Genomic DNA, 22,037 nt, shown 5'->3' with positions numbered 1-22,037 from the left:
ATATACACACAAATCTACAGAGAGAGAAAGGGAGGGTGGAGAGACTTACAGTAAAGTATTAAAAGTGATCAGCTCTGGGTGGTGGGATGAGCAACTTTTCTTTTTTTTCATTTTGCTAACTTATATTTTCTCAATTTAACAGATGGAATGGGTATAATTTTGTAAAAAGAAAAAATTTGTTAAAAAAACTTAAAACAATATATTCTACCCCTTTACAGAGAGGACTTTACATCATAGGTGTAACAGAGTTGGTGACAGAGCTGAAAGAGCAACAGGCTTTAAGTCAGAAGAAATAAAACATGAGGTGTCTAAAGCCCTATTTGGACTTCTCCAAGATCCAGTCTTGTAAAGATAAAAATGAGATAAAATACACAAGCAAATCTCAGAGGGTGTTCAAGTATTCCATAAGGAAGGATTCCACTAGACGGCCTGCCATGGGCAGAACATGAACTTTGGGCTGAGCTGTTGTTCTTGTCAAGTCTGCAGCGAGCCATCACTGTGCTTTATGAGTATCACGACGCATTTACAAAATGCCTGGCTGGGCAGAGTTATACAGTGAGCAGGCACGCTGGACTAAAACCATAACCCTCACTTCATTAGCCCCTGTTCTAATCAAAGGAAGAAAAAACAGCTTTCCTAGGAAAGTCACCAAAAACGTAGGAATTAACCCCCACTAAATCTGTTACTAATAGTCCTTGATCTCAGGACCTTGAACAAACACAGTAGGAGTTCAAAGAAAAAAAGTTGATCAATAGTTATTTTACCAAAAAGAAAAAATTCATGCACACATTTTCAAAAATAAACAAAAACTGAAATTTACCAAAAATGTTACCAATCTCTGTGTTTGGCTTATGAGAATACAGGTGAGGTTTATGTTTTTCTCTCTATTTTACAAATTTCAGATGAGCATTTATTAAGTTAAATTTTAAGCAGTCTTTGCAAATTCCAGGAATCTGCTGCACTTGGACCCAGTCACTAACCAGCTGGTTATGTGACTGTGAACAAGTCAATGTCTCTCTCTGGGTTTCAGGTTCTTCAAGTTTATCAGGGGAAGGGCTGAAACACATGTGACTGCTGACTAAAGACTTTTAAAGTGTCTAGTATAAGAGCAGATAAGGATCTAACAGTGATGACTTTTTAATGGATACAAACAATATCCATCTCGGCTGGAGCTATCTAGTTGCGCTTTTTCCCACAAGTGAATTAAAACACAGAAAACACATGACAATAATTTGCTTTTGTGAAGGAGGTTTAAAAAGATACATTCTCTACTCTTTCCTCAAATCTGCATGATGACACTGAGCTTTACTAATTTCTAGGGGGAAACAGCCCAGATGACTGTAACCCGTGTCACTTCCATGACATCTCAGAGGGGAAGGAAGGGGATTTTGTTTTTTCCCTTATTCAAGCATTCCTGAAATGGTTCCCTTTAAAAAAGAGGAACCACTTACTCATCAGTGCTTAAGGCATTGGTAAGAAAACAGGAAATCACTACTAATGTGGATAAATGTAGATATTTGCTAATGGCTAAGGCAGAACTGTCTAATAGAAATACACTGCAGTCACATGTAATTTAAAATTTTTCTACAAGTCCATTGAAAGTGTAAAATGAATATAAATTTTAACATAATATATTGAAAATATTATCATTAAAACATGTAATCGATGTAAAAATTATTAATGAGATATTTTACATTCTTTGTTTCATACTGTCTTTAAAATCCAGTGTGTATTTTACACTTACAGTACATGCCAATTTTAATGCTAAATTTTTATCAGAAACAGTTGATCTGTGTTTACGTTTCTTCATATTTATAATTGAAAAAGTCAGTTCACAGACAAGTTCCAAATGTACTTAAATGTTTTCCAATAAATGAACCTAGTGTCCATTTTTAAATTTAAATTTGTTAAAATTAAATAAAACTAACATTGGGCCCTCACTTGCACTGGTCACATTCCAGGTACTTAGTGGCCACAGCTGGCTCAAGACTACTGAACTGGATGGATCAGGAAAGATTCATGCTTTTGGTTTTGGAGGACACAACACAAAATCCGATGATCCCTGTCGTTCAAGGACTTAATCACTCAGACACAGCGTTAAACGTCAAGTAAGAACCTCAGATTTGCTTCTGTGAGATCAGGAGGAACATCCCCTCTTTCATTCTTGATTTTAGTAATTTGTCTTTTCTTTCCCTTGGTCTTTTGTCTGGACTTTTCTTTGTTGGGAGGTTTATTGTTACTAACTCAATCTCCATTGTCATAAGTCTGAGATTTCTATTTCTTCTTGAGTCAGTTTAGGTAATTTGTGTGTTTTTAGGAATTTTCCCATTTCATCTAGGCTATCTAATTTGTTGGCATACAGTTGTCATAGTATTCTTTTAATGCCCTTTTTATTTTTGTAATAAAATGGTTACGATGGCCCCACTTGCATACCTGATTTCAGTTATTTGTATCTTTTTTCTTTTTTCTTTGACAGGCTAACTAAAGATTTGTCAATTTTGTTCTTTTCAAGACCCAATTTATTGTTTCACTGATTTTCTGCACTGTTTTTCTAGTCTCTATTTCATTTACCTCAACTTTAATTTTTGTTTCTTTTTTTCCTCTTTTTTTAGTGAGGAAGATTCGCCCTGAGCTAACATCCCTTGCCAATTCTTCTCTTTTTTCGCTTGAGGAAAATTAGTCCTGAGCTAACATCTGTGCCAGTCTTCCTCTACTTTGTACGTGGGATGCCTCCACAGCATGGCTGATGAGTGGAGTACGTCCACACCTGGAATCCAAACCCACAAACCACAGGCCACCAAAGCAGAGCGTCTAGAACCCTAACCACTCGACCACGGGGCAGGCCCCTCAAAGCTAATTTTTCTTATTTCTTTCCTTCTGCTAGCTTCAGTTTAGTTTACTCTTTTTCTAGTTTTTTTTTATGGTGGAAGATTAGGTTAATGATTTGAGATCTTTCTTCTTTAGTAATATAAGTAATTATAGCTATAAATTTCTCTCCAAGTACTGCTTTAGCTTCATTCCATAAATGTTGGTATTTTATGTTTTCAGTTTCATTCTTATCAAATTATTTCTTAATTACCCTTATGCTTTCTACTTTAATCTGTTATTTAGGAGTATATTTTTTAATTTTCACATATTTTCTAAATTTCACAAGTTTTCTTCTGTCATTCATTTCTAATTTCATTCCATTGTAGTTGAAGAAGATACTTTGTGTGATTTCAGTCTTTTAAAATTTATTCATACTTGTTTTGGCTGCATATGTGGTCTAGCCTAAGACCGTGTCATGTGCACTTGAGGAGAACGTGTATCCTACTGTTGCTGGTGGAGTGTTCTGTGTACGTCTGTGGGGCGTGGTTGGTGTGGAGCCTTGTCCAATTCCTCAGCTGCCTTCCGATCATCTCTGGTTGCTCTATCCATTCTTGAAAGTGGAGTACTGAAGTCTCCAACTATTATTGTTGAATTGTCTATTGTTCCCCTGAACTCTGTCCATTTTGCTTCCTGTATTTTGGTGCTCTGTTATTAGGGGAATATACGTTTATAATTGTTAGATCTTTTTGTTGAATTGACCCTTTTAACATTATAGAATTCTCTTTGTCTCTAGTAACAATTTTTGTCTTAAAACCTATTATGGCTATTGTAACCCTTCAAGGTCTCTTTGGTTAATTAATGTAGTTACTAATAAGGTAGGATTTACATCTGCTATCCTGCAAATTGATTTTTATAAATCTCATATCTTTTTTCCCTAAATTTCTCCATTACTTCCTTTTTTTTTTTCCCCTGCTTTTTTCTGCCCAAGTCCCCCCAGCACATAACTGTATATTTTAGCTATGGGTTTTGTGTTAAACAGATATTTTCTAGTATACCAGTTTAATTCTTTTGTCATTTCTTTTAGTATATATTTTAAAGTTATTTTCTTGGAGGATGTTCTAGGGATTAAAATTAACATGGCAATTTATAAACATCTAGTTAGGACTAATCCCAATTTAATTTCACTAATACACAAAAACTTAGTATAGTTTCATTCCCTTCCCGCTCCTTTATGCTATTGTCATATGAATTATATCCTTATGCATTATAAGCCCATCAACACAGTTTAATGATTATTGCCTTAGGCAATTATATTTTAAGTCAGATGGAAGAGAGAGGTTACAAAAAAAATACATTATATTTACTTGTGTAAGTATGTTTATTGGTGTTCTTTATTTCTTTATGTGGATTTGGGTTACTGTTTGCTGTTCTTTCCTTACAGCCTGAGGGACTATTTTAGTATTTCTTGAAGGGGAGATCTACTAGCAGTGAGCCTTGTCTTTGTTTATCTGGTAATGTCTTCTAATTTTGTGAAGAACAGTTTTGCTAAATATGGAATTCTTGATTGACAGCCTTTTTTTCAGCACTTTGAGTATGTATGTCATCTCATTGCCTTCTGGCCTCCATGGTTTCTGATGAGAAATCAGGCGTTAATCTCTGTGAAGATGCCTTGTATGCGAATATTCTCTCTCTTGCTGCTTTCAAGATTATCTGCTTTGTCTTTCAACAGTTTATTATTCACCTTGGAGCCCACTAAGCTTCTTAAATGTGTAGATTAATGTTTTTCATTAATTAACAGGGAATATTTCTTCAAATATTCTTTTGCCCTTTTATCTCTCCTCTCCTTCTGGGACTCCACTATGCATATGCTGGTCCTACACTTGATGATGTCCCACAGGTCTCTGAGGCTCTGAATCTCTCTATTGACATTCTCTATACAGTGAGCCATGATTCTCATACTTTCCTTTAGTTCTTTGTGTATGGTTTCCATTAGTCTTTTGAACATATTTAAAATAGTTGATTCAAAGTCTTTGTCTAATAAGGCCAACATCTAGGCTTTCCCATGGACAGATTCTGTTGACTGCTTGTTTTCTGTGTATGGACCATTCTTTCTGATGTCTTTGCATGTCTCATAATTTTTTGTCAAAACTAAACATTTTAAATAATGCGATAACTCTGGAAAACAGGTACCTCTCTCCTTCCCCCAGGGTTTGTTGTTGTTGCTGTTGTTGTCATTGCTGTCACTGTTTGTTTAGTGACTTAACAACTAATTCTATGTAGTCTGTATATTTTGTCATGTGTGGCCACTAAAGTCTCTGCTCAGTTAGCTAAATGATCAGCTAAGGATTACGCATAAATTTTCAAGTGCCTGGAACCAGTAGTCTCCGAGTCTTTGCTGAGTGCTCTGTGTGCACGCTGGGGGCTTGCCTTCAGTGTTCGGGCAGGCAGTTTACAGCTCTGTGTTCACCTTTACTTCCTGCTTCTGTCTAGTCTCACGATCAGCCAGAGAGAGAGTTTTCGTCCTTCTCAGGTCTTTCCCATCATGAACACAACCCTGGCACATGCCTGGGCTTCTAGATTCCCAGGAATGTCAGAGCCCTTTATGGAATCTCATTCCCCAGCTTTTCCTTTAAATTTTTGCCTAGCTTGTTGTTTTCTCCCACAGTGATCACTACCTCAGGCAACTGCCTATGTTAAACACTTGCCCCCTGGAAATAGTCCGGAGTGAGATGTGAGTCAGATCAAATAAAGACAAGTTTTGTGAGCGAGCTTTTGTAAGGAACTGAGAGACAGGTCAAATAATGCCAGTCATCTAGTACCAACCCCATCTTGCCCCCTCCATCAGCTGTTGGGCTGCTAGTTTTCACTGTGATTGCAAACTTGTTTTGCAAGACTATCATGAGTCTGGGGAGAGGGGAAGAGCACTAGGGAATTAAGATGATGCAAAGCTTGCTATTCTGAGATTAAGTCGTTTTACTTGATAAAAAAAAAACACTCTCTGGATTGTTGCAAGACTTTGCTTAATTTCCAGAATTCTAAGGAAGTTATTTAGACAATTTTGCTGGAGTTCTTGTTGCTTTAATGAAAGAGAGGAGTTTTGGAGGTCCTTATTCCACCATTCCTGCTCATGTCACCAACAACCTTATATTCAAACAGCAAAGTCAGACATGTCACAGGGGAGTATATGTATGATCAAATGATGAATGTTGCTGGCCACATCTCTGATTTCAGGAGAGGGAAAGTACCCCAGGCTGGGATACATCAGATGATCAGCCATGAGTAGGGCAAGGACTGAAATTTTGAGGCTTTCAGCCATCACCATTGCCTTTTACCAAAACTGGGGGAAGAATTCAGACATGAAATGGTTACAGGGAAAGGAAAGGAGAGGAGGTAAATTAAATGCTATTTTTTCTACCATGAGTGTCCCAAGAGAGATGCTCTCCTGATTCCAAGAGGCTTCTTCTGAGGCTCTACATGTTGATTGCATGGAGTAAGACATGATTTCTTATCCATCTCTGGTCCTACAAGGATTTCCATGTAGATGTTATGTCATTAATGATTGGAAGCCCCTAATCAGCCATGGGAACACAAGTTTCAATTGGCTTACAAGACAATATGTTCTGCCAGCACTTCCCCCACATCCCAACCTTCAGAGGGTAGGCAGCAGAGTTTTTCAGAAAAATACTCTCATCTCAATTAGGACAGACCCCAGGCTGGTTACCAGGCACAAGTTTGTTTGTTTGGGGTTTTTTTCCACTACTGATTATAAAACTTCCACTCCGTAGTCCCTCAATTTAGAATGGGGGTGGTGGTACCTGCTGACCCATCTCATCCAGACACTGTTGATGTTGATGAGACCTGGCCCCGGATGCTAGCTAAACTGTTGTTTGTCAAATTGAAAAAATCAAAGTTGGGAGTGTTTGGAATTTGACACACAACAGAGAAATCTGAGTATGAGCCCCAAGTCTCAATCGTGCCTCAGAAGTTTGGAACTCTGTCTTCAGATCACAGATGTAGGCAGACATAGTGCAGCACAATTTCCACTGAAAGACAGGATCCCTATTTGGAGGCAGCTAATTCCACTCCACACATGGGCTAAGGTGTTTGACTCAGAAGCCACTTATAGCCTTGGTGTGCCTAATCTTTCTTTGTTTTCCTTTGAAAGCAAGTTGTAAAAAAGGTGGTATATAAAGACTAATCTTCCTCAAAAAAAAAAAAATAGAGACTAATACCCTGCATCGTGGGACTGTTTGGAGATTAATGTGAAGCTTCAGCACCGAGCACTTGCTCAAGTGTCACCAACTGTCAATCAAATCATTTAGTTGGGAGATGCTGTTTTGGTGCAGACCAAACCAAAATTTGAATTTCAGGTGTGAAGTCCACCTCTTCTAATAGAAAATACTGGAATCCACTAATGGAAAAACCATGGGAGATGCCAACATGCAGTTTTGAATTGTTACTGTGTCAGCCAAGTATAAAACTTCATCTTAGGTCCCTGCCAAACTGGGTGGGCTCGGCTCCCAACATCTGTGTCACTTCAAAGGACTTCATAAAGTTATTTTCAAACATTTTGGTTCATTCTGATCCACTTCTTATTTAGTCAAATGCATTTCTTTAAAAATTTTTATATACTGTACACTTATTCCATGTGTTTCTAATTTACATTTATTTAGTCAACACTCTTTTGAAAGAAATGCTTGATGGTCAAAGTTATTTTAGAAGTCACCAAAAAGCAACTTTTTTCTGAATGTGAGAAAATGCAAATGCCTAAGACATAACGATGTGGCCTTTTTTAGTGCTTCACTATCAACCGCCCTGGTATAAAATAGTCCAGGTCATAGTAAGGCCAATACTTATGGAAGTGACCACAACTCTCCAAAATAACCCAAGAGTAAGGTAGGCACAACCAACCCAGGCTTCATCCTGCAGATGATTCAGGCTTTGGCATAGAACACACCTTTACATAAACAGGGCTGGAGTGTGGCTAAAAAATGGACCAAATGTAGACTTGAGGTCAAAGTCACTGAACTTGCAAGAAGGTCCCCAGTGGTGATATTCACTGTACAAGCCAATGATGGCAAAAGCGAAACAGGACTTTGAACAGCTTAGGGGCTGTTCAAGATGATACAACACAAAGTTACAAGATAAAGGTGTCATTAATGACATCCAATGTCTCTTTTTTTTTTTTAAAGATTTTATTTTTCCTTTTTCTCCCCAAAGCCCCCCGTTACACAGTTGTACATTTTTAGTTGTGGATCCTCTGGTTGTGGCATGTGGGATGCCGCCTCACCATGGCCTGATGAGCAGTGCCATGTCCGCACCCAGGATCTGAACCAGCGAAACCCTGGGCAGCCAAAGTGGAGCGCTCAAACTTAACCACTTGGCCACAGGGCCAGCCCCTCCAATGTCTCTTGACACCACCCATGTCTCTCCCTCCCTATTTCCATTTTCCTCCTTCTTATTCTATCTTACTCCAATAACAGACTTTTAGAAAGAGCTGAAGCCATGTTTCCTGCTCTTAATTTTAGGAACACATCATTTAGTGATTTGTCTATACAAATTGCTCACAGACTGCTATTATTATATTCTTCATATCTTTTTGTATGTCATAAATATTAGACGGCGTATAATGTTTCTTAATCTCTCAATCTTTGTCTGAAGATCAGAAGCTCTATGGGAAAAAGACTTCCAGCTGCTGGCCAGGTGGGCTCATGCTGAAAGCATTTTATGATCAAAAAACAATCTATAGTCATCTTGCCATCTGAATTTTGATCCCTTCAGACAGACTGGAGATTTGTCTACTAAAAACAAAGCAAAGAAGGAAATGAGACCAAGGAGAATCTTGGTTTCGATTGATAGGTTCAAGGAATTATATCTTTGTTTCTTGATTTTTTCCTCAACTGTTGGAAGATGTTTTGCTGGTTAAGAGCAGTTCCAGTTCTCCCAGGACTAAACACATTACATCTTTGGAATTTCAGACACAGTCAAGTTCATTCCAATTAATCTATAGAAGTAACACCTTGAACTTCTTACTAGTCATAATCATGACCATAATTAAATAACCAATTGTATGATTTATGGTCGATAGCTTTTCTTCTAAACTCCCTGAGAACAAGAACCATATATGTAATCCCCAGCAACCAGCACAGTGTCTAGCCCACAGTAGGTGCACAATAAATATTTGTTAGAGGAATGTATGAGAATACCTGAGATGGAGCCCCGAGGAAGTATTCACAACATTCAGAGTTTAGTGAAAAGGCTGATAATGGTACAGGAAAAGGAGAAGGAGAAGTCCGGGCAGTAGAAGGAAACTAGAAAAGTATAATATCACAAAAGTCAGGGACGAGAATATTTTAAGGAGGAAGTGGTTCACTGTGTATGATGAAAACTGAATTTAGGGACATGGAAATCATTGCTAACTTTGGCAAGAGTGATTTCCACGGAGTGGTAGAAATGGAAGCCATATTGGAATGGGTTGAAGAGTGAATATGAGGCAAGAAATGGAACCAGTGTCTTAGTCCATCCATGCTTCTGTAACAAAACACCACAGGCGGTTGGCTTATAAACAGCAGAAATTTATTTCTTACAGTTCTGGAGGCTGAAAGTCCAAGATCAAGGTGCCAGCGTGGTCACATTCTAGTGAGGGGCCTCTTCCTAGTTCATAGCCAGCCCATTCTCACTGTGTGCTCATATGGTGGAAGGGGTTTGGGATCTCTGTGGAGGTCTCTTTTATAGGGGCACTAATCCCATTCACGGGGCTCCACTCTCACAACCTAATCACCTCCCAAATGCCCCACTTCCTAATACCATCATCTTTGGGCATTAGAATTTCAGCATAATGAATTTAGGGGGACACAAACATTCAGGCAATAGCAACCCGTAAGTGCAGATAGAAGATTGGTTTTTAACGGGAAGAGAAAGGATGATTATCTATGATTTCTTGGCTTCAGGGCAGTAAAAAATTGATACAGACGCAAATCTTCAAGAATCAGGAGAATGAGGGGTTGAGTAAGGTGTGTGTTGGGAAGCGCAGGGCAAGGTGCCTGGCCCAGAGTCAGGAGTCTAGGTGCTGCCATATTGCTCTCAGGATTGGCTTCTCCATGAGTGTCTTGAGACTTCTGGTCTTCTCTCTCTCTCATATATATAGTAGAAGTTCTTCTGGGAGGGTCTTCCTTTATTCAGACAAATCAGCCTAAGTCAAGCAAAGGTAAGAAACAATAACAGGATATTAGAACTAGGCTGAAATAATTGCATAATATCAAACTCAAATTATCAACACAAATATCAAAAGCTACCACAAGAGTGAAAGGCAACCGAGCAGGAGAGGGAAAGTGATGTTTTGGAATGTGTGACTCTACATTTACATGACTTTTAGCCCCGGGCTCTGGAAACTCTGCACATAAAAAAGAAATTTAAAAAGGTGCATAAGTGGGGGCTGGCCCCGTGGCCGAGTGGTTAAGTTCCCGTGCTCCGCTGCAGGAGGCCTAGTGTTTCGTTGGTTCGAATCCTGGGCGCGGACATGGCACTGCTCATCAGACCACGCTGAGGCAGCGTCCCACATGCCACAACTAGAAGAATCCACAACGAAGAATACACAACTATGTACTGGGGGGCGTTGGGGAGAAAAAGGAAAAAATAAAATCTTTAAAAAAAAAAAAAAAGGTGCATAAGTGCATTTGGAGAAATTTATCTCCACAATTGGTCCTGACTTGGTTAGGGTGGTGATGAGCTGACCTCTCCATTATCAAAGTACATTTCTCTCTTTCTAATTAGTAGGTAACCTAGGCGGTGCTATTTCAAGGCTATGTGACTATCCAGTTCCCCAACACATTTCACCCAATGGTTTTAGCATCCATTGACGACCCCTTCCTGAATCAACTAGAAATTTAGGAGCTGCAAAATGATGATTTTCCTTTTTTTTAAGATTTTATTTTTTCCTTTTTTCTCCCCAAAGCCCCCCAGTACATAGTTGTATATTCTTAGTTGTGGGTCCTTCTAGTTGTGGCATGTGGGATGCTGCCTCAGCGTGGCTTAATGAGCAGTGCCATGTCCGCACCCAGGATTCAAACCAACGAAACACTGGGCCGCCTGCAGCAGAGCGCACGAACTTAACCACTCAGCCACAGGACCAGCCCCTGATTTTCATTTTTTTAACATTCCTTACCTCACATTCTTCCTAAAAGAATAGATTTCCTTTGTTTTTCTTTTTCTCTCTTTTTAAGTGTCGTTATGGACTAACATTCTCTTTCATTCAATCTTTTGTAATCAATTACCAACATTATTAGCTTCCTCCAACATTTTATTTTGAAAATTTTCTAACCCAGAAAAGTTGAAAGAATTTCATGGCAAATACCTATATACCACCACCTACATCCTGTAGTAATAATTTACTACACTTGCTTTCTCACACATTTATTCATCTGTGCTACCCTCTATCCACCCACCAATCCATCTTATTTTTTGATACAAGTAAGTTTCAGACGTTATTCGTGTTTTTGACTTTTTGGTGCTCAATTTGTCCTAATCTTGGCCAGGGACTTTAGAATTCTTTTTGACAAAAGTTGAATTTGTTCATTAGATATAACCACCCAGACAATATATGAAGTAAACGTTTACATAAAATTGAGACCGTGGTTTAGCGTATTAATGCTTTTAATTAGGTTCCTGCTTTCAGAGCCAACAGACTGCCAGAATCAGAAGTGGGGCCAAGCGTTGGCCTTCGTGGCAGCTGCATCTTACGGCCTAGATGGAGTGGGGCCGCCAAGTGGACATGTCATGCAGCAACCACTGGTGTCCAGCCTACATGAGCCTTTCTATTCTGGCACCAGAATTAATGTTGGAAGCTAATCTGCATTTGATCTTCTAAATATAATCCAGGACTCTGATGAATTCTGAGGAAAAAATGACCACTTTTAGAAAAACCATATGACAGTCTTGGAGACAATTAAAATTGCAAGATGCTTAAACATCCCTCATCTGCTGTTTATTTCAAGAATCTATATGAACACCACGCTAAGGCCTGTATTCCTGGCAATTATTTTATTTTCCCCGCTAATAGATTTACTGGATGATAATATGGATGGATCCAGAAGTGAAATTAAGATATTTAATTACAAATAAGAGAAAAGGTCCATACTCTCCCACATGTATCCATTTATAGTTGCTTCATACCTAAGAGATACACTCGCATGGGGGAGGTGCAGGGGAGCCTTCCACATGGCCTGAGGGGGAAAGGGGCACATTCCTTCCACAGACCAAGAGGAGGTGGAGCTGCTTGTTTGAAATGGACGTGAAAGATGCAAAAGGACCCTCACTGCATGGAGTTAACACATGCAAGCAGTAAAAAGAATTCATAGCTGTTGCAAATATCTCAAAATATGATTTACACCCATGGCACTGAAATTAAGGTAGTTATTAGAACTTCCCACTGGACTTTGTTGGGGATTTTTTTCCTGTTTTTTAATGTGTTAATAAAGCTGCATATACATTATTCTGTCACAAATTAATTTAAATCTTTTAATAACTGTATTTTAATATAATTGATTTCCTTTTAATCATACATATTTAATTTTATGTATTTTAAATTAACTAATAAATTACGTATTTACGTTCTGAAAGGGTCCATAGCTTCCACCGATTGTCCCAGACATTGCACACAGCTTCTGTCACAGGGTAGAACGTAATCACAGCCACAGGATGCTTCGGAAAGGTGCCTTTATTCTGGGAAATCTTAGGCCCTGCTACAATTCAACGTTCTGTTTCTAACAGAAATGGGGAAGAAGAGACACTGGGGACAGCTAACAGTCTTGGCCACAGTGTGTTTTCTATTCAGGTTATAGAGTTCAACAGATGTTCACTAAATTCATGTGATTTATCTTGGTCTTCCTTATCCTTACTCTTGCCCATTTGATCTGTCACAGACTTAAAGCTTCTCTCAGCCTCTTTCCAAATGTGTCTCTCGATATTTCTCTCGTGTTTCCTTTATCTTCATCTATGCCATTTGTCTGTAGTGAGCCCTGCTTCTCAGAGTGTGAGATTGTGTCCTGACCACCGCCTCTTTTTTGAAGTGTTTGTTGCTTTTCTGGTCCTGTATTCGGGTTGGTTGAGATCGTGACCACCGCAGGTTTACCATCCGAGTCATCTTCAGTCAAGGGCTGTGCTGTTGTCGCTCCATCTGACTCCATCAAATCCACTGCTGATTTGCCAGATGTACTTATTTGTTCCTAGCTCCTCTCAACAAATTTCATGTTGTGCATATTAAAAATCTTTCCCTTGTGTGGTTTGCATGTTCTTCATTTTTGTTTGGTTTCTTCTGAAGACTTGTATTGTTTTGTTTTAATGGTTCTGTTTATAACCTGTCTATGATTATGAGTAGTAATCATAAAATTAGCTTATTTTCCACCTTCCATTATTTTCTTCCCTTCTCTTCCACCACCTGATTTTAGCTGAATGTGTATCTCTGAACGTTTACCTTTCTATCTTCAACATTATTACTTACAATCTCTTTCAGCTCCTAGAACTTGCAAGTTGAGGAAACTGGTCTGCTTACTCTACCTGCCACATTTTCTCTTCCTTCTCCTTCAAGTAGTCTTCTGATTATCGTTTCTACATTGTCAGGGGTTATGTTTACAATTTGTTCTGGAATCAGAATCCCTTGGATTGTTTTAGCTTTAAGTTATTAAATAGATTCAACACACACTGTCACTGCTTTTGCCCTAATTTCTCCATTTGTCATTTGTTTGGCTGAAGTTCTTCCTCGAGTGCTTTCTTCAAGCAAGCTCGGAGAAACCACATTCTAGGAGGACTTGCGTGCTCACTTTATTTTGTGAATCTGATGCGTACGAACTTCCTCTCACTTTTCTCCTCCAGGCACAGAGCTCAGCCTCTTTCCCCTTTCCCTCACATCCTGGACTTAGAGGTTCCCTTTGCCCCTGGCTCACAAGGATCCTAAGGGAAGAAGGTCATCAGTGTTCAGTAGCCCTGACTCCCTGCACCCAATTCAAAGCTCCCTTCAGAGCCCTCAGGGTGACAGAGAATTGTGCCAGGGAAGTGTGACAGTGAGCCCCGGGCTGACCAGGTGGTTCCCTCCCACAGCACTGCTGCTCCTCACTCGGTCTATAAGCCCACCCAGGCCAGCCGGAAAAGCAGGAACACCCCAGGGAGGAAAGGTCTAGCCAGTGCCCACAGCTCACCTTCAGGATTCCTTAAACCCAGGCCTGGAGGCAGAAGTTACAGGAGCAGGAGGATCGGGGCCACGGGAAGCTCAAAGTGTTCAGGAACACCACCTTTGAAAATGCAATCACTCCAAGGCAAAGCCCATGCAATCTGGAGGAAAACATTGTAGAGAAATGGCCTTAAAATATCTGACATTTGCAGATTTTGTTGCTTTTGTTGTTGTCGTGAGGAAGATTCACCCTGAGCTAACATCTGTGCCAGTCTTCCCCTACTTTGTACACAGGATGCCTCCACAAATGGCTGATGAGTGCAGCAGGTCCACGCCTGGGATCCGAACCTGCGAACCTGGACAGTTGAAGCAGAGCACTCTGAACTTGAACCACTCGGCCACAGGGCCAGCCCCCTGACATTTGTAGATTTTAAAAGTAAGAAAACAAGAAAAGAAAAGAAAAGAGGAGGGAGAAGTGATCTTAAGCAAATTGGAGAGATCAGATTCACGAAACAGAGGTTCACTTTCACCAGTCAAATTTCAACAACAGAGAACAAAGTGACTGCAAATGCTCCAGGGCAAGCAAGCAAGTAGTGAAGTAAAGCGTACAATCAACAGAAAGGTCAATGAGCACTCACTATGTGTGGCCCTGGAACAGCCCCACAGCCCCACAGCCCCAAAGGAAGGTGAGGAATCCTACATTCCCATGAAGCAGGGTATGAGGCCTCAAGAAATTAAGGCTGGATTTGAACCCAGGTAGGATGGTGGAACCCAAGCTTTTCATCAGAGTGGAGCACCAATTAATATAGATAATTTATCAACATTCCAAAAAGCAGTCACCTCAGGTTTATGATGATCTCTTCCTATGGCCTATTTGTGTTGCACTTTGGAATTTTAAGTTATTGTTTGAGGCAGTTGCTCTGGTCTGTGCCCAGAGAAACAGATGCAGACAGATCATTGAAGAAGCTCAGAAAAACAACAGAAAATGGAGATGTATTTCTGACACCTTGATTTAGGCACCGAAGGCTTAGAAGATTAGAACGTAAGGGTACTGTCTTGGAGAAGTAGAGAAAGCTGTCCTGTACCACGTGGTCTCTACTCAGCTGCAGAGTCACTGTTTTAGCTGCTACTATAATCAGCTACTATAATCAGCTCCACAGGCCCTAGGAATGCGTTTCCCATCCTTTCAGAAACGGTTATTGAGCACTTCCTGCCTGGCACTGTGCTATGCAGAAAACACGGGACAGAGTCTCTGGCTTCTCGGCTCGGAGTCCAGTGGGTGTAAATCTACAATAGAGATTTACACGGTCCCCAGTCCAACTGACATCGTCACATGCCCACTTTTGTCACAGGCGTTGGGACTCTGACATCTGTGGTGACATTTCAGGCATCACCTCTTCTCACAATGCACCACATTGACTGCTTCTAAGAAGACTGTGTGAGTGTCAGGCTCTAGAACCAGTTAAAGGTCTTCACAGCGACTCCTCAGGGTCCTTGTCAACATCACATTTGCCTGCTGGACAAGTCCCGTCTTCCCATAAACCTACACGATCTCTGTCCCACCAAAGGTCAGGAGGGAAGTCTCCTTGGGGTGAAAGTGTCCATTCTGGCCCCAGGCCTCAAAGCCAGGCTGTGCCCCCTCATCAAGGCCAGTCCCACAGTCAGAGCACGCCAGCCAGAGCAGTTTCTACAAAGAAGATGGAAGAAGGGCTCCCCTGGCACAGTGATGTTGAGTCTGCAGCAGAGAAAGCCTGGCCACAAAAGCTGAGACACGGGAGCCAGATGGTGCCATCAGGGCCACAAGTGGAGGGAGAGACGGAGTGAGTGGTGCAGACACAGTTGGAAGAACAAACATCAGACTAATCATGGAGACAAGACATGTCCACAAATGCAGGCATGCCCACTCATGTTATTTAAAGGATAGCCTCTACTTAAAGCCATTTATTGGGTGGGAGGGCCAGTATTCTGGCTTCAGAAACGACCACCAGAGTCCACATAGAGTTTAAAAGTGGCCACAAGCATTTCAGGAATCTTTCACCACCTCTGTTATTTCTACTCTTGTCTTTTAATATCTAGAATTCAAATCAGGTATGCTTCATTGAAAGGGAATTTAACCTTTAGGTGCACTACTATGCGCTTTGACACTCCCAAGGGCCAAACACCACAGGCACGATGCAGTCTGAGGTTGGATGGTCCGAGTTCAGAGCCCATCTCAGCCATTCCTGGTTGTGCAGCTGAGTCAAGAGATTACTTATCTTTGCCTTAGTTTCTTCATCTGTAAAATGGACATCACAGTACCCACCTCACAGGCCTCTTAGGGTCAAATACAGAATTTTTAAAGGGTTTAACCCAGTGTCTTGTACCGACTAAATATTGTATCAATCCAGGTGCAAATAACAGCAAAATCCAAAAGTAGCAAAGGAGTCTGTTTCCTGAAGATAAAAGTCAGGCAGTAGGAAGGAGAGAGCTGGAGGGGAAGCACTGCTCAAGGTTTTAAGGACTCAAGTGCCCCCAGCTCACCACTCTGACATCAGCAGGTCCAGGCCCTTGTGCTCATGGCCCAACTGGGACCATCCACACACCAGGCAGCAGGATGGAGGAAAGGAGGAAAGGGACAAAGAGCACCAGCCAGCTGTCTCCTAAGGAGCGTCCCTGAGCTGCCCCACTCAGGGCTCCACTTCTATTTACATTTCATGGGCCAGGATCTAGTTGAAAGTGAAGCTTGGAAATTAGCTTTTATTCTGGGTGGACATGGGTTCAGCTAAAATACTATAGAAGGGGACATCACAAAAAGAGATAAGGAGGGATTTCAGTAATTTCCTGTGTTCTAGAAGTTATCTGGTTTAGAAACTGAATGAAAGGAAGAAGTTCATAAAAAGCCCTCTATCCGTCTGTACTCCCTGTGACGCCCACTGTGGATCTGCACTTGCTCGAGCAGCCTGGAAAGTGCAAGAGCAAACCCCAGGCACAGTGTACTCCCGGCTCAAGGATGTGCCCTTCAGAGGGGTCTCAATCCAGGGTTGAGTACACTCAGCAACAAATGCTGACTAGGGGAATTAAAAGCGGCGTGCTGTAAACTGCCTAGAAATATCCATACACAACACCCACGACATTGTTACCATTCAGTGGCTTGACTGGCTTGCATCCGGAACAAGGTAACGGTTGTAGTTCAGTGCAGTAAGGTATAGAGTAAGTAATGAGAATTGCTAAATAGATGGAAAGAAGCAACCACTGATTCTGGCCCTGCTCTAATTCAGAAAGAAGCAGGAAAACAGGTGTCTTAATGGTCATTTTTCAGGCACCAATCAACACCCACAACACCCTCTTTATTTCTGTTGGAAATCCTCAAATGGAAGACCTTATTCTTCTTGAAAATGCTAAAAAGACAAGGCATGTACCCTACTGGAGGTTAAAGCAATTCCACTACACGTTACAAAGTACACCCAGGTGTGATCTTGTTACCACTTACACCCACTCTACCCTCCCCCTCAACACACACACACCCACACACACACTCTCACACACACACACACACTCACACTCACAAAAAGACACCCATTCCTCTTTCATTAACTTTAACAAGACAGGCTCCATCCTTGTGTTCCACAAGTAAGTTTCAGATTCTGCCGCCAGGTGGCAGAAATAATCAGCGTCAGGAAGCTAAAGCTCCTCATGGAACCAGAAAATGTCAGGATTCTGGAAGGGACCATAAGGACACCAAATCAAAACTGTAGTAGAGATAGGTGGACTGAGGCTTAGAAAGATGGGACCTGCCCAGCATCACACCTGTAATTCAGGACCCTGAGGACCAGCCCCCTCAAGTTACCTGTGTCCTATTTTTTTCCCAACTCATACTTGGTTTTATTTTTAACTTTTTATTGAGGAAACTTTCAGCATCCATGAAAGTCAGACTAGTAAAATGAGTCCATAAGTATCCATCAGCCAGCTTCAGCAATTAGCAACACTTTGTCATCTTCCCACACTGTATATATTGTCACTCCCTGTCATATCTTTCCACCAAGTACCCAGAGGTATTACGTTCCTGTACCAGTTAGTGCAAACTTAAAAACACCATGGTTCATTAATTCAACAGTAATTGTTAGTGTCTGCCATGTGCAAGGACCTGTGCTAAAGTAAGATGTAAACAACTGTAATGCAACAGGGCAGTTTCGCAACAAGACTTCTGTGTGTTGGGGAGGGAGAACTATTCCTCTACCCTCCAGGTCCTTCTGGCTGGTCTAAGAATTAAATTGACATGAGACAGAATAACAGGAGAAAATCAAACAAAGTTTAATAACAGCTATGTATGGGAGAAACCCAGGAAAACTGAGTAACTCACCAAAATGGCTGAAGCCACCACCTTAAATACCATCTTCAGCTAGAGACAAAGGAGGATGTTCGGGGTTGTGGTTTGGAACTTCTAAGGGAGGAAGGCAATTTACATGGAGATGAAAAAGCAAATGCTTGATAAACAGATATTTGCTGAGTCATTTATAGACAATGTGACCCAGAGAGAGAGAACATTGATGAGAATGGGCTCAGCAAGGACCCTCCCAGTCTGTTACACCCAGAGTTCTCCATGGTGATGGCCTGTCCTGGGACAGGGCTTCTGTCTCAAACTCTTTTAGGCAGTAAGGGGGAAGGTCAAGTTGCTTTCAGAGTCTCTTATCCTTAAAAATAATAAGCCAAAGAGACACATTTTGGGGTGGGAGGTACAATTCTGATCCCCAACATGTGTGTGCTGGAAGTTAGATTTTATTCACACTTATACACCCTTGTGTTTCAATAAATGGAAAATGCAACACGAGTTGGAGCTATAATTTTGTCTAGATCCTTTGGGCCAGCCACAGATCTAAAGTTAAAATCAAGTCATATACTTGTTCTTGTTTCAAAGACAAAGTCACAGCTGACAGGGCTAGCAGGGCACATTTCCTGAACTTGATACCATGTATCTATCTGTTGCCATATAAAAAGTATCTTATAAAAAGGCAAGCTGGGATGAGATGGGAGAAGAATTGGACCCCCCTCCAAAAAAAGGGAAAAGAGAAATGAGCCAGGTGTTTGTCACATCTGGAAAAAGCAGCTGGGGGTCAGCACACCCCTCCCAGAGCACACCTCACTCAGTTCCTCAAAGTAAAACCATCCTCACAAGAGGAGGCATTTCCCCTGTGCTCATACTACCAGAGACTGCTTTAAAACAAACAAAACACATTTTAACATCCCATAAAGCCAACATCTAAGAATACTATTATCATCCTAGTGTTACTATATTCTATTTTATTTCATAAGTTAAAAGCCTGTGTGATGTGATGGAAAGGAGACTGGAAACCTGCCCCCTGGTCTCAGCTCTGCTGAGTAGAAAGTCCTGTGGTCTGAACAAGGCAATTGTCCTCCTTGCTCTCTCCCTCATGTTGGACCACACCAATCTTTCTATCAGAACCAAACAAAACAAAATCATCTATATGTCTTTATGAACCAAGATTCACTGGTTCTTTTGTGGGTTTTTTTGTGAGGAAGATTACCCTAAGCTAACATCTGTTGCCCATCCTCCTATATTTTGTATGTGGGGCACTGCCACAGAGCCCCTGAGTGGCTTTATGAGTGGTATGTAGTCCACAGCTGGCATCCAAACCCGTGAACCCCGGGTGGCTGAAACAGAGAATGTGAACTTAACCATTATGCCACCAGGCCAGCCCCTCACTGGTTCTTTCTTTATCAGCCGACTCATCTAAACTCCTCATCTTTGCCATCCCATCCCTCAAAAGTCTTCTAGGTATCATTCATTGAAAACACATTTGGTTTTTGGTTATGAAATTTTATTTTTGTAATCTGTGCTTTTTTCTTGGAATGAAGAAGACTTTCGTGAAAACCAGAACAGATCAGAAACAGCACCTCTCTGAGGAGCAGAGCTGTGCAGAAGAGAGAGCACGGAAAGCCCAAACAGGTAGGGGAGGAGGGCACTGAGTGAATCCGTTACCATGGCGACCACTGTGCAACAAGCACCTGAGAGCTATGGGGGCACAAAGCATGGCACTGGGCTGGCACTTGGAGGAATGAATTAAATAGTCATTAGAGTGTGTAAGGCAGAGTCATGAAGAAAACACACAGGCCCAAACAAAGATTTTGTGTTTACACACCTGTCCTCAGAGTTCTCTGATGGGGAGGGTACCCAGGCTTCCTCTGACACCTCACTATTACCAATCTCAAGCTCCCTTCTAAGGCCAAAGGCACTGTCTCAAACTAAAGCATCTCAATTTTAAGGTAAATAAGGCAGACGAGGAAGGTTCTAAGACATGGTTCTAAAACTGTGTCCATGATGCCCTAGGGTTCCTCAGTGAGACCTAAGTTTACAGAGCAGGCTGAGGTGCTCTGTATTGTTGACAGCGGTGAACATTAAATGTTGTTGCTAAGTAAAAGAAGCCATCTGAAATGACTACACACCATATGATTCCAACCATATGACATTCTGGAAAAGGCAAAACTGTGGAGACCGTAAAAAGACCAGTGGTTACCAAGAGGGGAGGGAGGGATGAATAGGCAGAGCACAGAGGAGTTTCAGGGCAGTGAAACTACTCTATGTGACACTATAATGGTGGATATATGCCATTATACATTTGTCCAAACCCGTAGAATGTATGTTGAGAGATAATGATGTCTCAATGTAGGTTCATCAGTTGCAGCAGATGTACCACTCTAGTGGGAGATGTCGATAATAGGGGGGGCTGTGCTTGTGTAGGGGCAGCAGATATGTGGAAAATCTCTACTTTCCACTATATTTTGTTCAATTTTGTATATCGTTGCTGAGGTATATTATTAGGTTGTGAACCTAAAACTGTTCTAGAAAATAAAGTCTTTTTCTAAATATTGTTTCACAAAAAAAAATCAAAACCCAAAATTCAATACTTTACAATCATAAATGGAAGCATGAAGACTGAGGAGTAGCTACTGGATTTGGCAACAGTGGTCCTTGGGTGACCTTAGCAGAAGCCTGATCACAGGGGCCTGAGGGAGCAGGATGTGAGGGAGCAGGTCATGAAAAGTAACGGCAACTCTTTCAGGTGGTCTGGCTGCGAAGGGATGGAGGGGGTCGGTGTCCATGACTGTGGGGTCAAGAAGGTGGTGTCGTTTTGTTTTGTTTTGTTTTAAAGATGAGAATTCGGGGGAAAAAGAAGGAAAGAAAAAATAGTAACGTTAGACATTCCATAGCTGGTAGGTAACTTAGCAATTTCACTGTAAGAAAATAATAATCATGATCATTTAAATAAAAAATTTACCAAACTTTGACTATTGGCAAAGCTAAATGTTCGGGGGAAAATGAATAAGGCTTATGTCCAGCCCTGACCTTAGCAGCTGCAGCTTCGACTCAGCTGGTCTCTCTTGCAGTTGTCCCCTCGCCTTCCTAGTTCCCAAGGCCCAGGGAGAAAATGAAGGCCGTCTAAGTCAGAAGTATAGTGGAGTTTGGCTTCGAAGGACTATGTGATCTTTGAGGATCCCTTCGGCTCAGAATCATGCTAATGACTTATTTCTATGATTTTTGTTGAGGTAAAGAGAATCAAAGCACTCATGGAATATGACAGAAAACTAAAGCTGAGATTTAGCATTATGCCTCCTGGAGCATGTTCAAAACTGCTCCACATCTGCATACTTCCTCCCCACCTCCCCTCACCATTGCTTACAATAGCTGGACCTATGGGAGACATTATTGCAGAATGGAGGGAGGGAGGAAATCCCCTATGCCATCCCAAGAGTAGGATGGGTCATGGATATTTAAGAGCTCAAACAGTACCTAGAAAGATTGTCCGTGAAAGATGGATGGCCCAGGCATACATTTCACTTAGTTAATTGGAGCAACGGCTAGCAGAGTAAGGGAAATATTTCCCTTTAGCCTGACTGATAGAAGGACTGTAGTTTCAGAGGGGAGTTTCTCAGCTCTTGAAGATGCTGAGCTAGTGTTCACATCTATAGACCAAGCCTTATGCTGCCAGGAAAATAAAACCAGCCTTGGTCTCTGCAGAGGAGGAAAAAATTTTCCTCTACCCTTCTAGGTTCTTCTGGCTGGTCTAAG

At 41.3% G+C, this 22,037-nt stretch overlaps 1 protein-coding gene across 4 annotated transcripts in view; it reads left to right on the top strand.

The window, feature by feature from the left end:
* The window catches only part of LOC103563420 (solute carrier family 28 member 3-like), a 74,596-nt gene that overhangs the window by 12,666 nt on the left and 39,893 nt on the right, over positions 1-22,037 (top strand). For 3 of the 4 annotated variants that reach the window (XM_070590786.1, XM_070590785.1, XM_070590782.1), the window contains exon 2: positions 19,826-19,916. The gene's annotated coding sequence lies outside the window, so the exon portion shown is untranslated. The remainder of the gene's footprint in view (positions 1-19,825; positions 19,917-22,037) is intronic. The other variant, XM_070590787.1, reaches the window with a different exon arrangement.

The sequence above is a fragment of the Equus przewalskii genome, chromosome 22 (genome assembly GCF_037783145.1).
Source record: "Equus przewalskii isolate Varuska chromosome 22, EquPr2, whole genome shotgun sequence".
Classification (NCBI taxonomy): Eukaryota; Metazoa; Chordata; class Mammalia; order Perissodactyla; family Equidae; genus Equus; species Equus przewalskii.
Note: the sequence above shows the minus strand (reverse complement) of the source record. Positions and strands in the feature narration are given on the sequence as shown.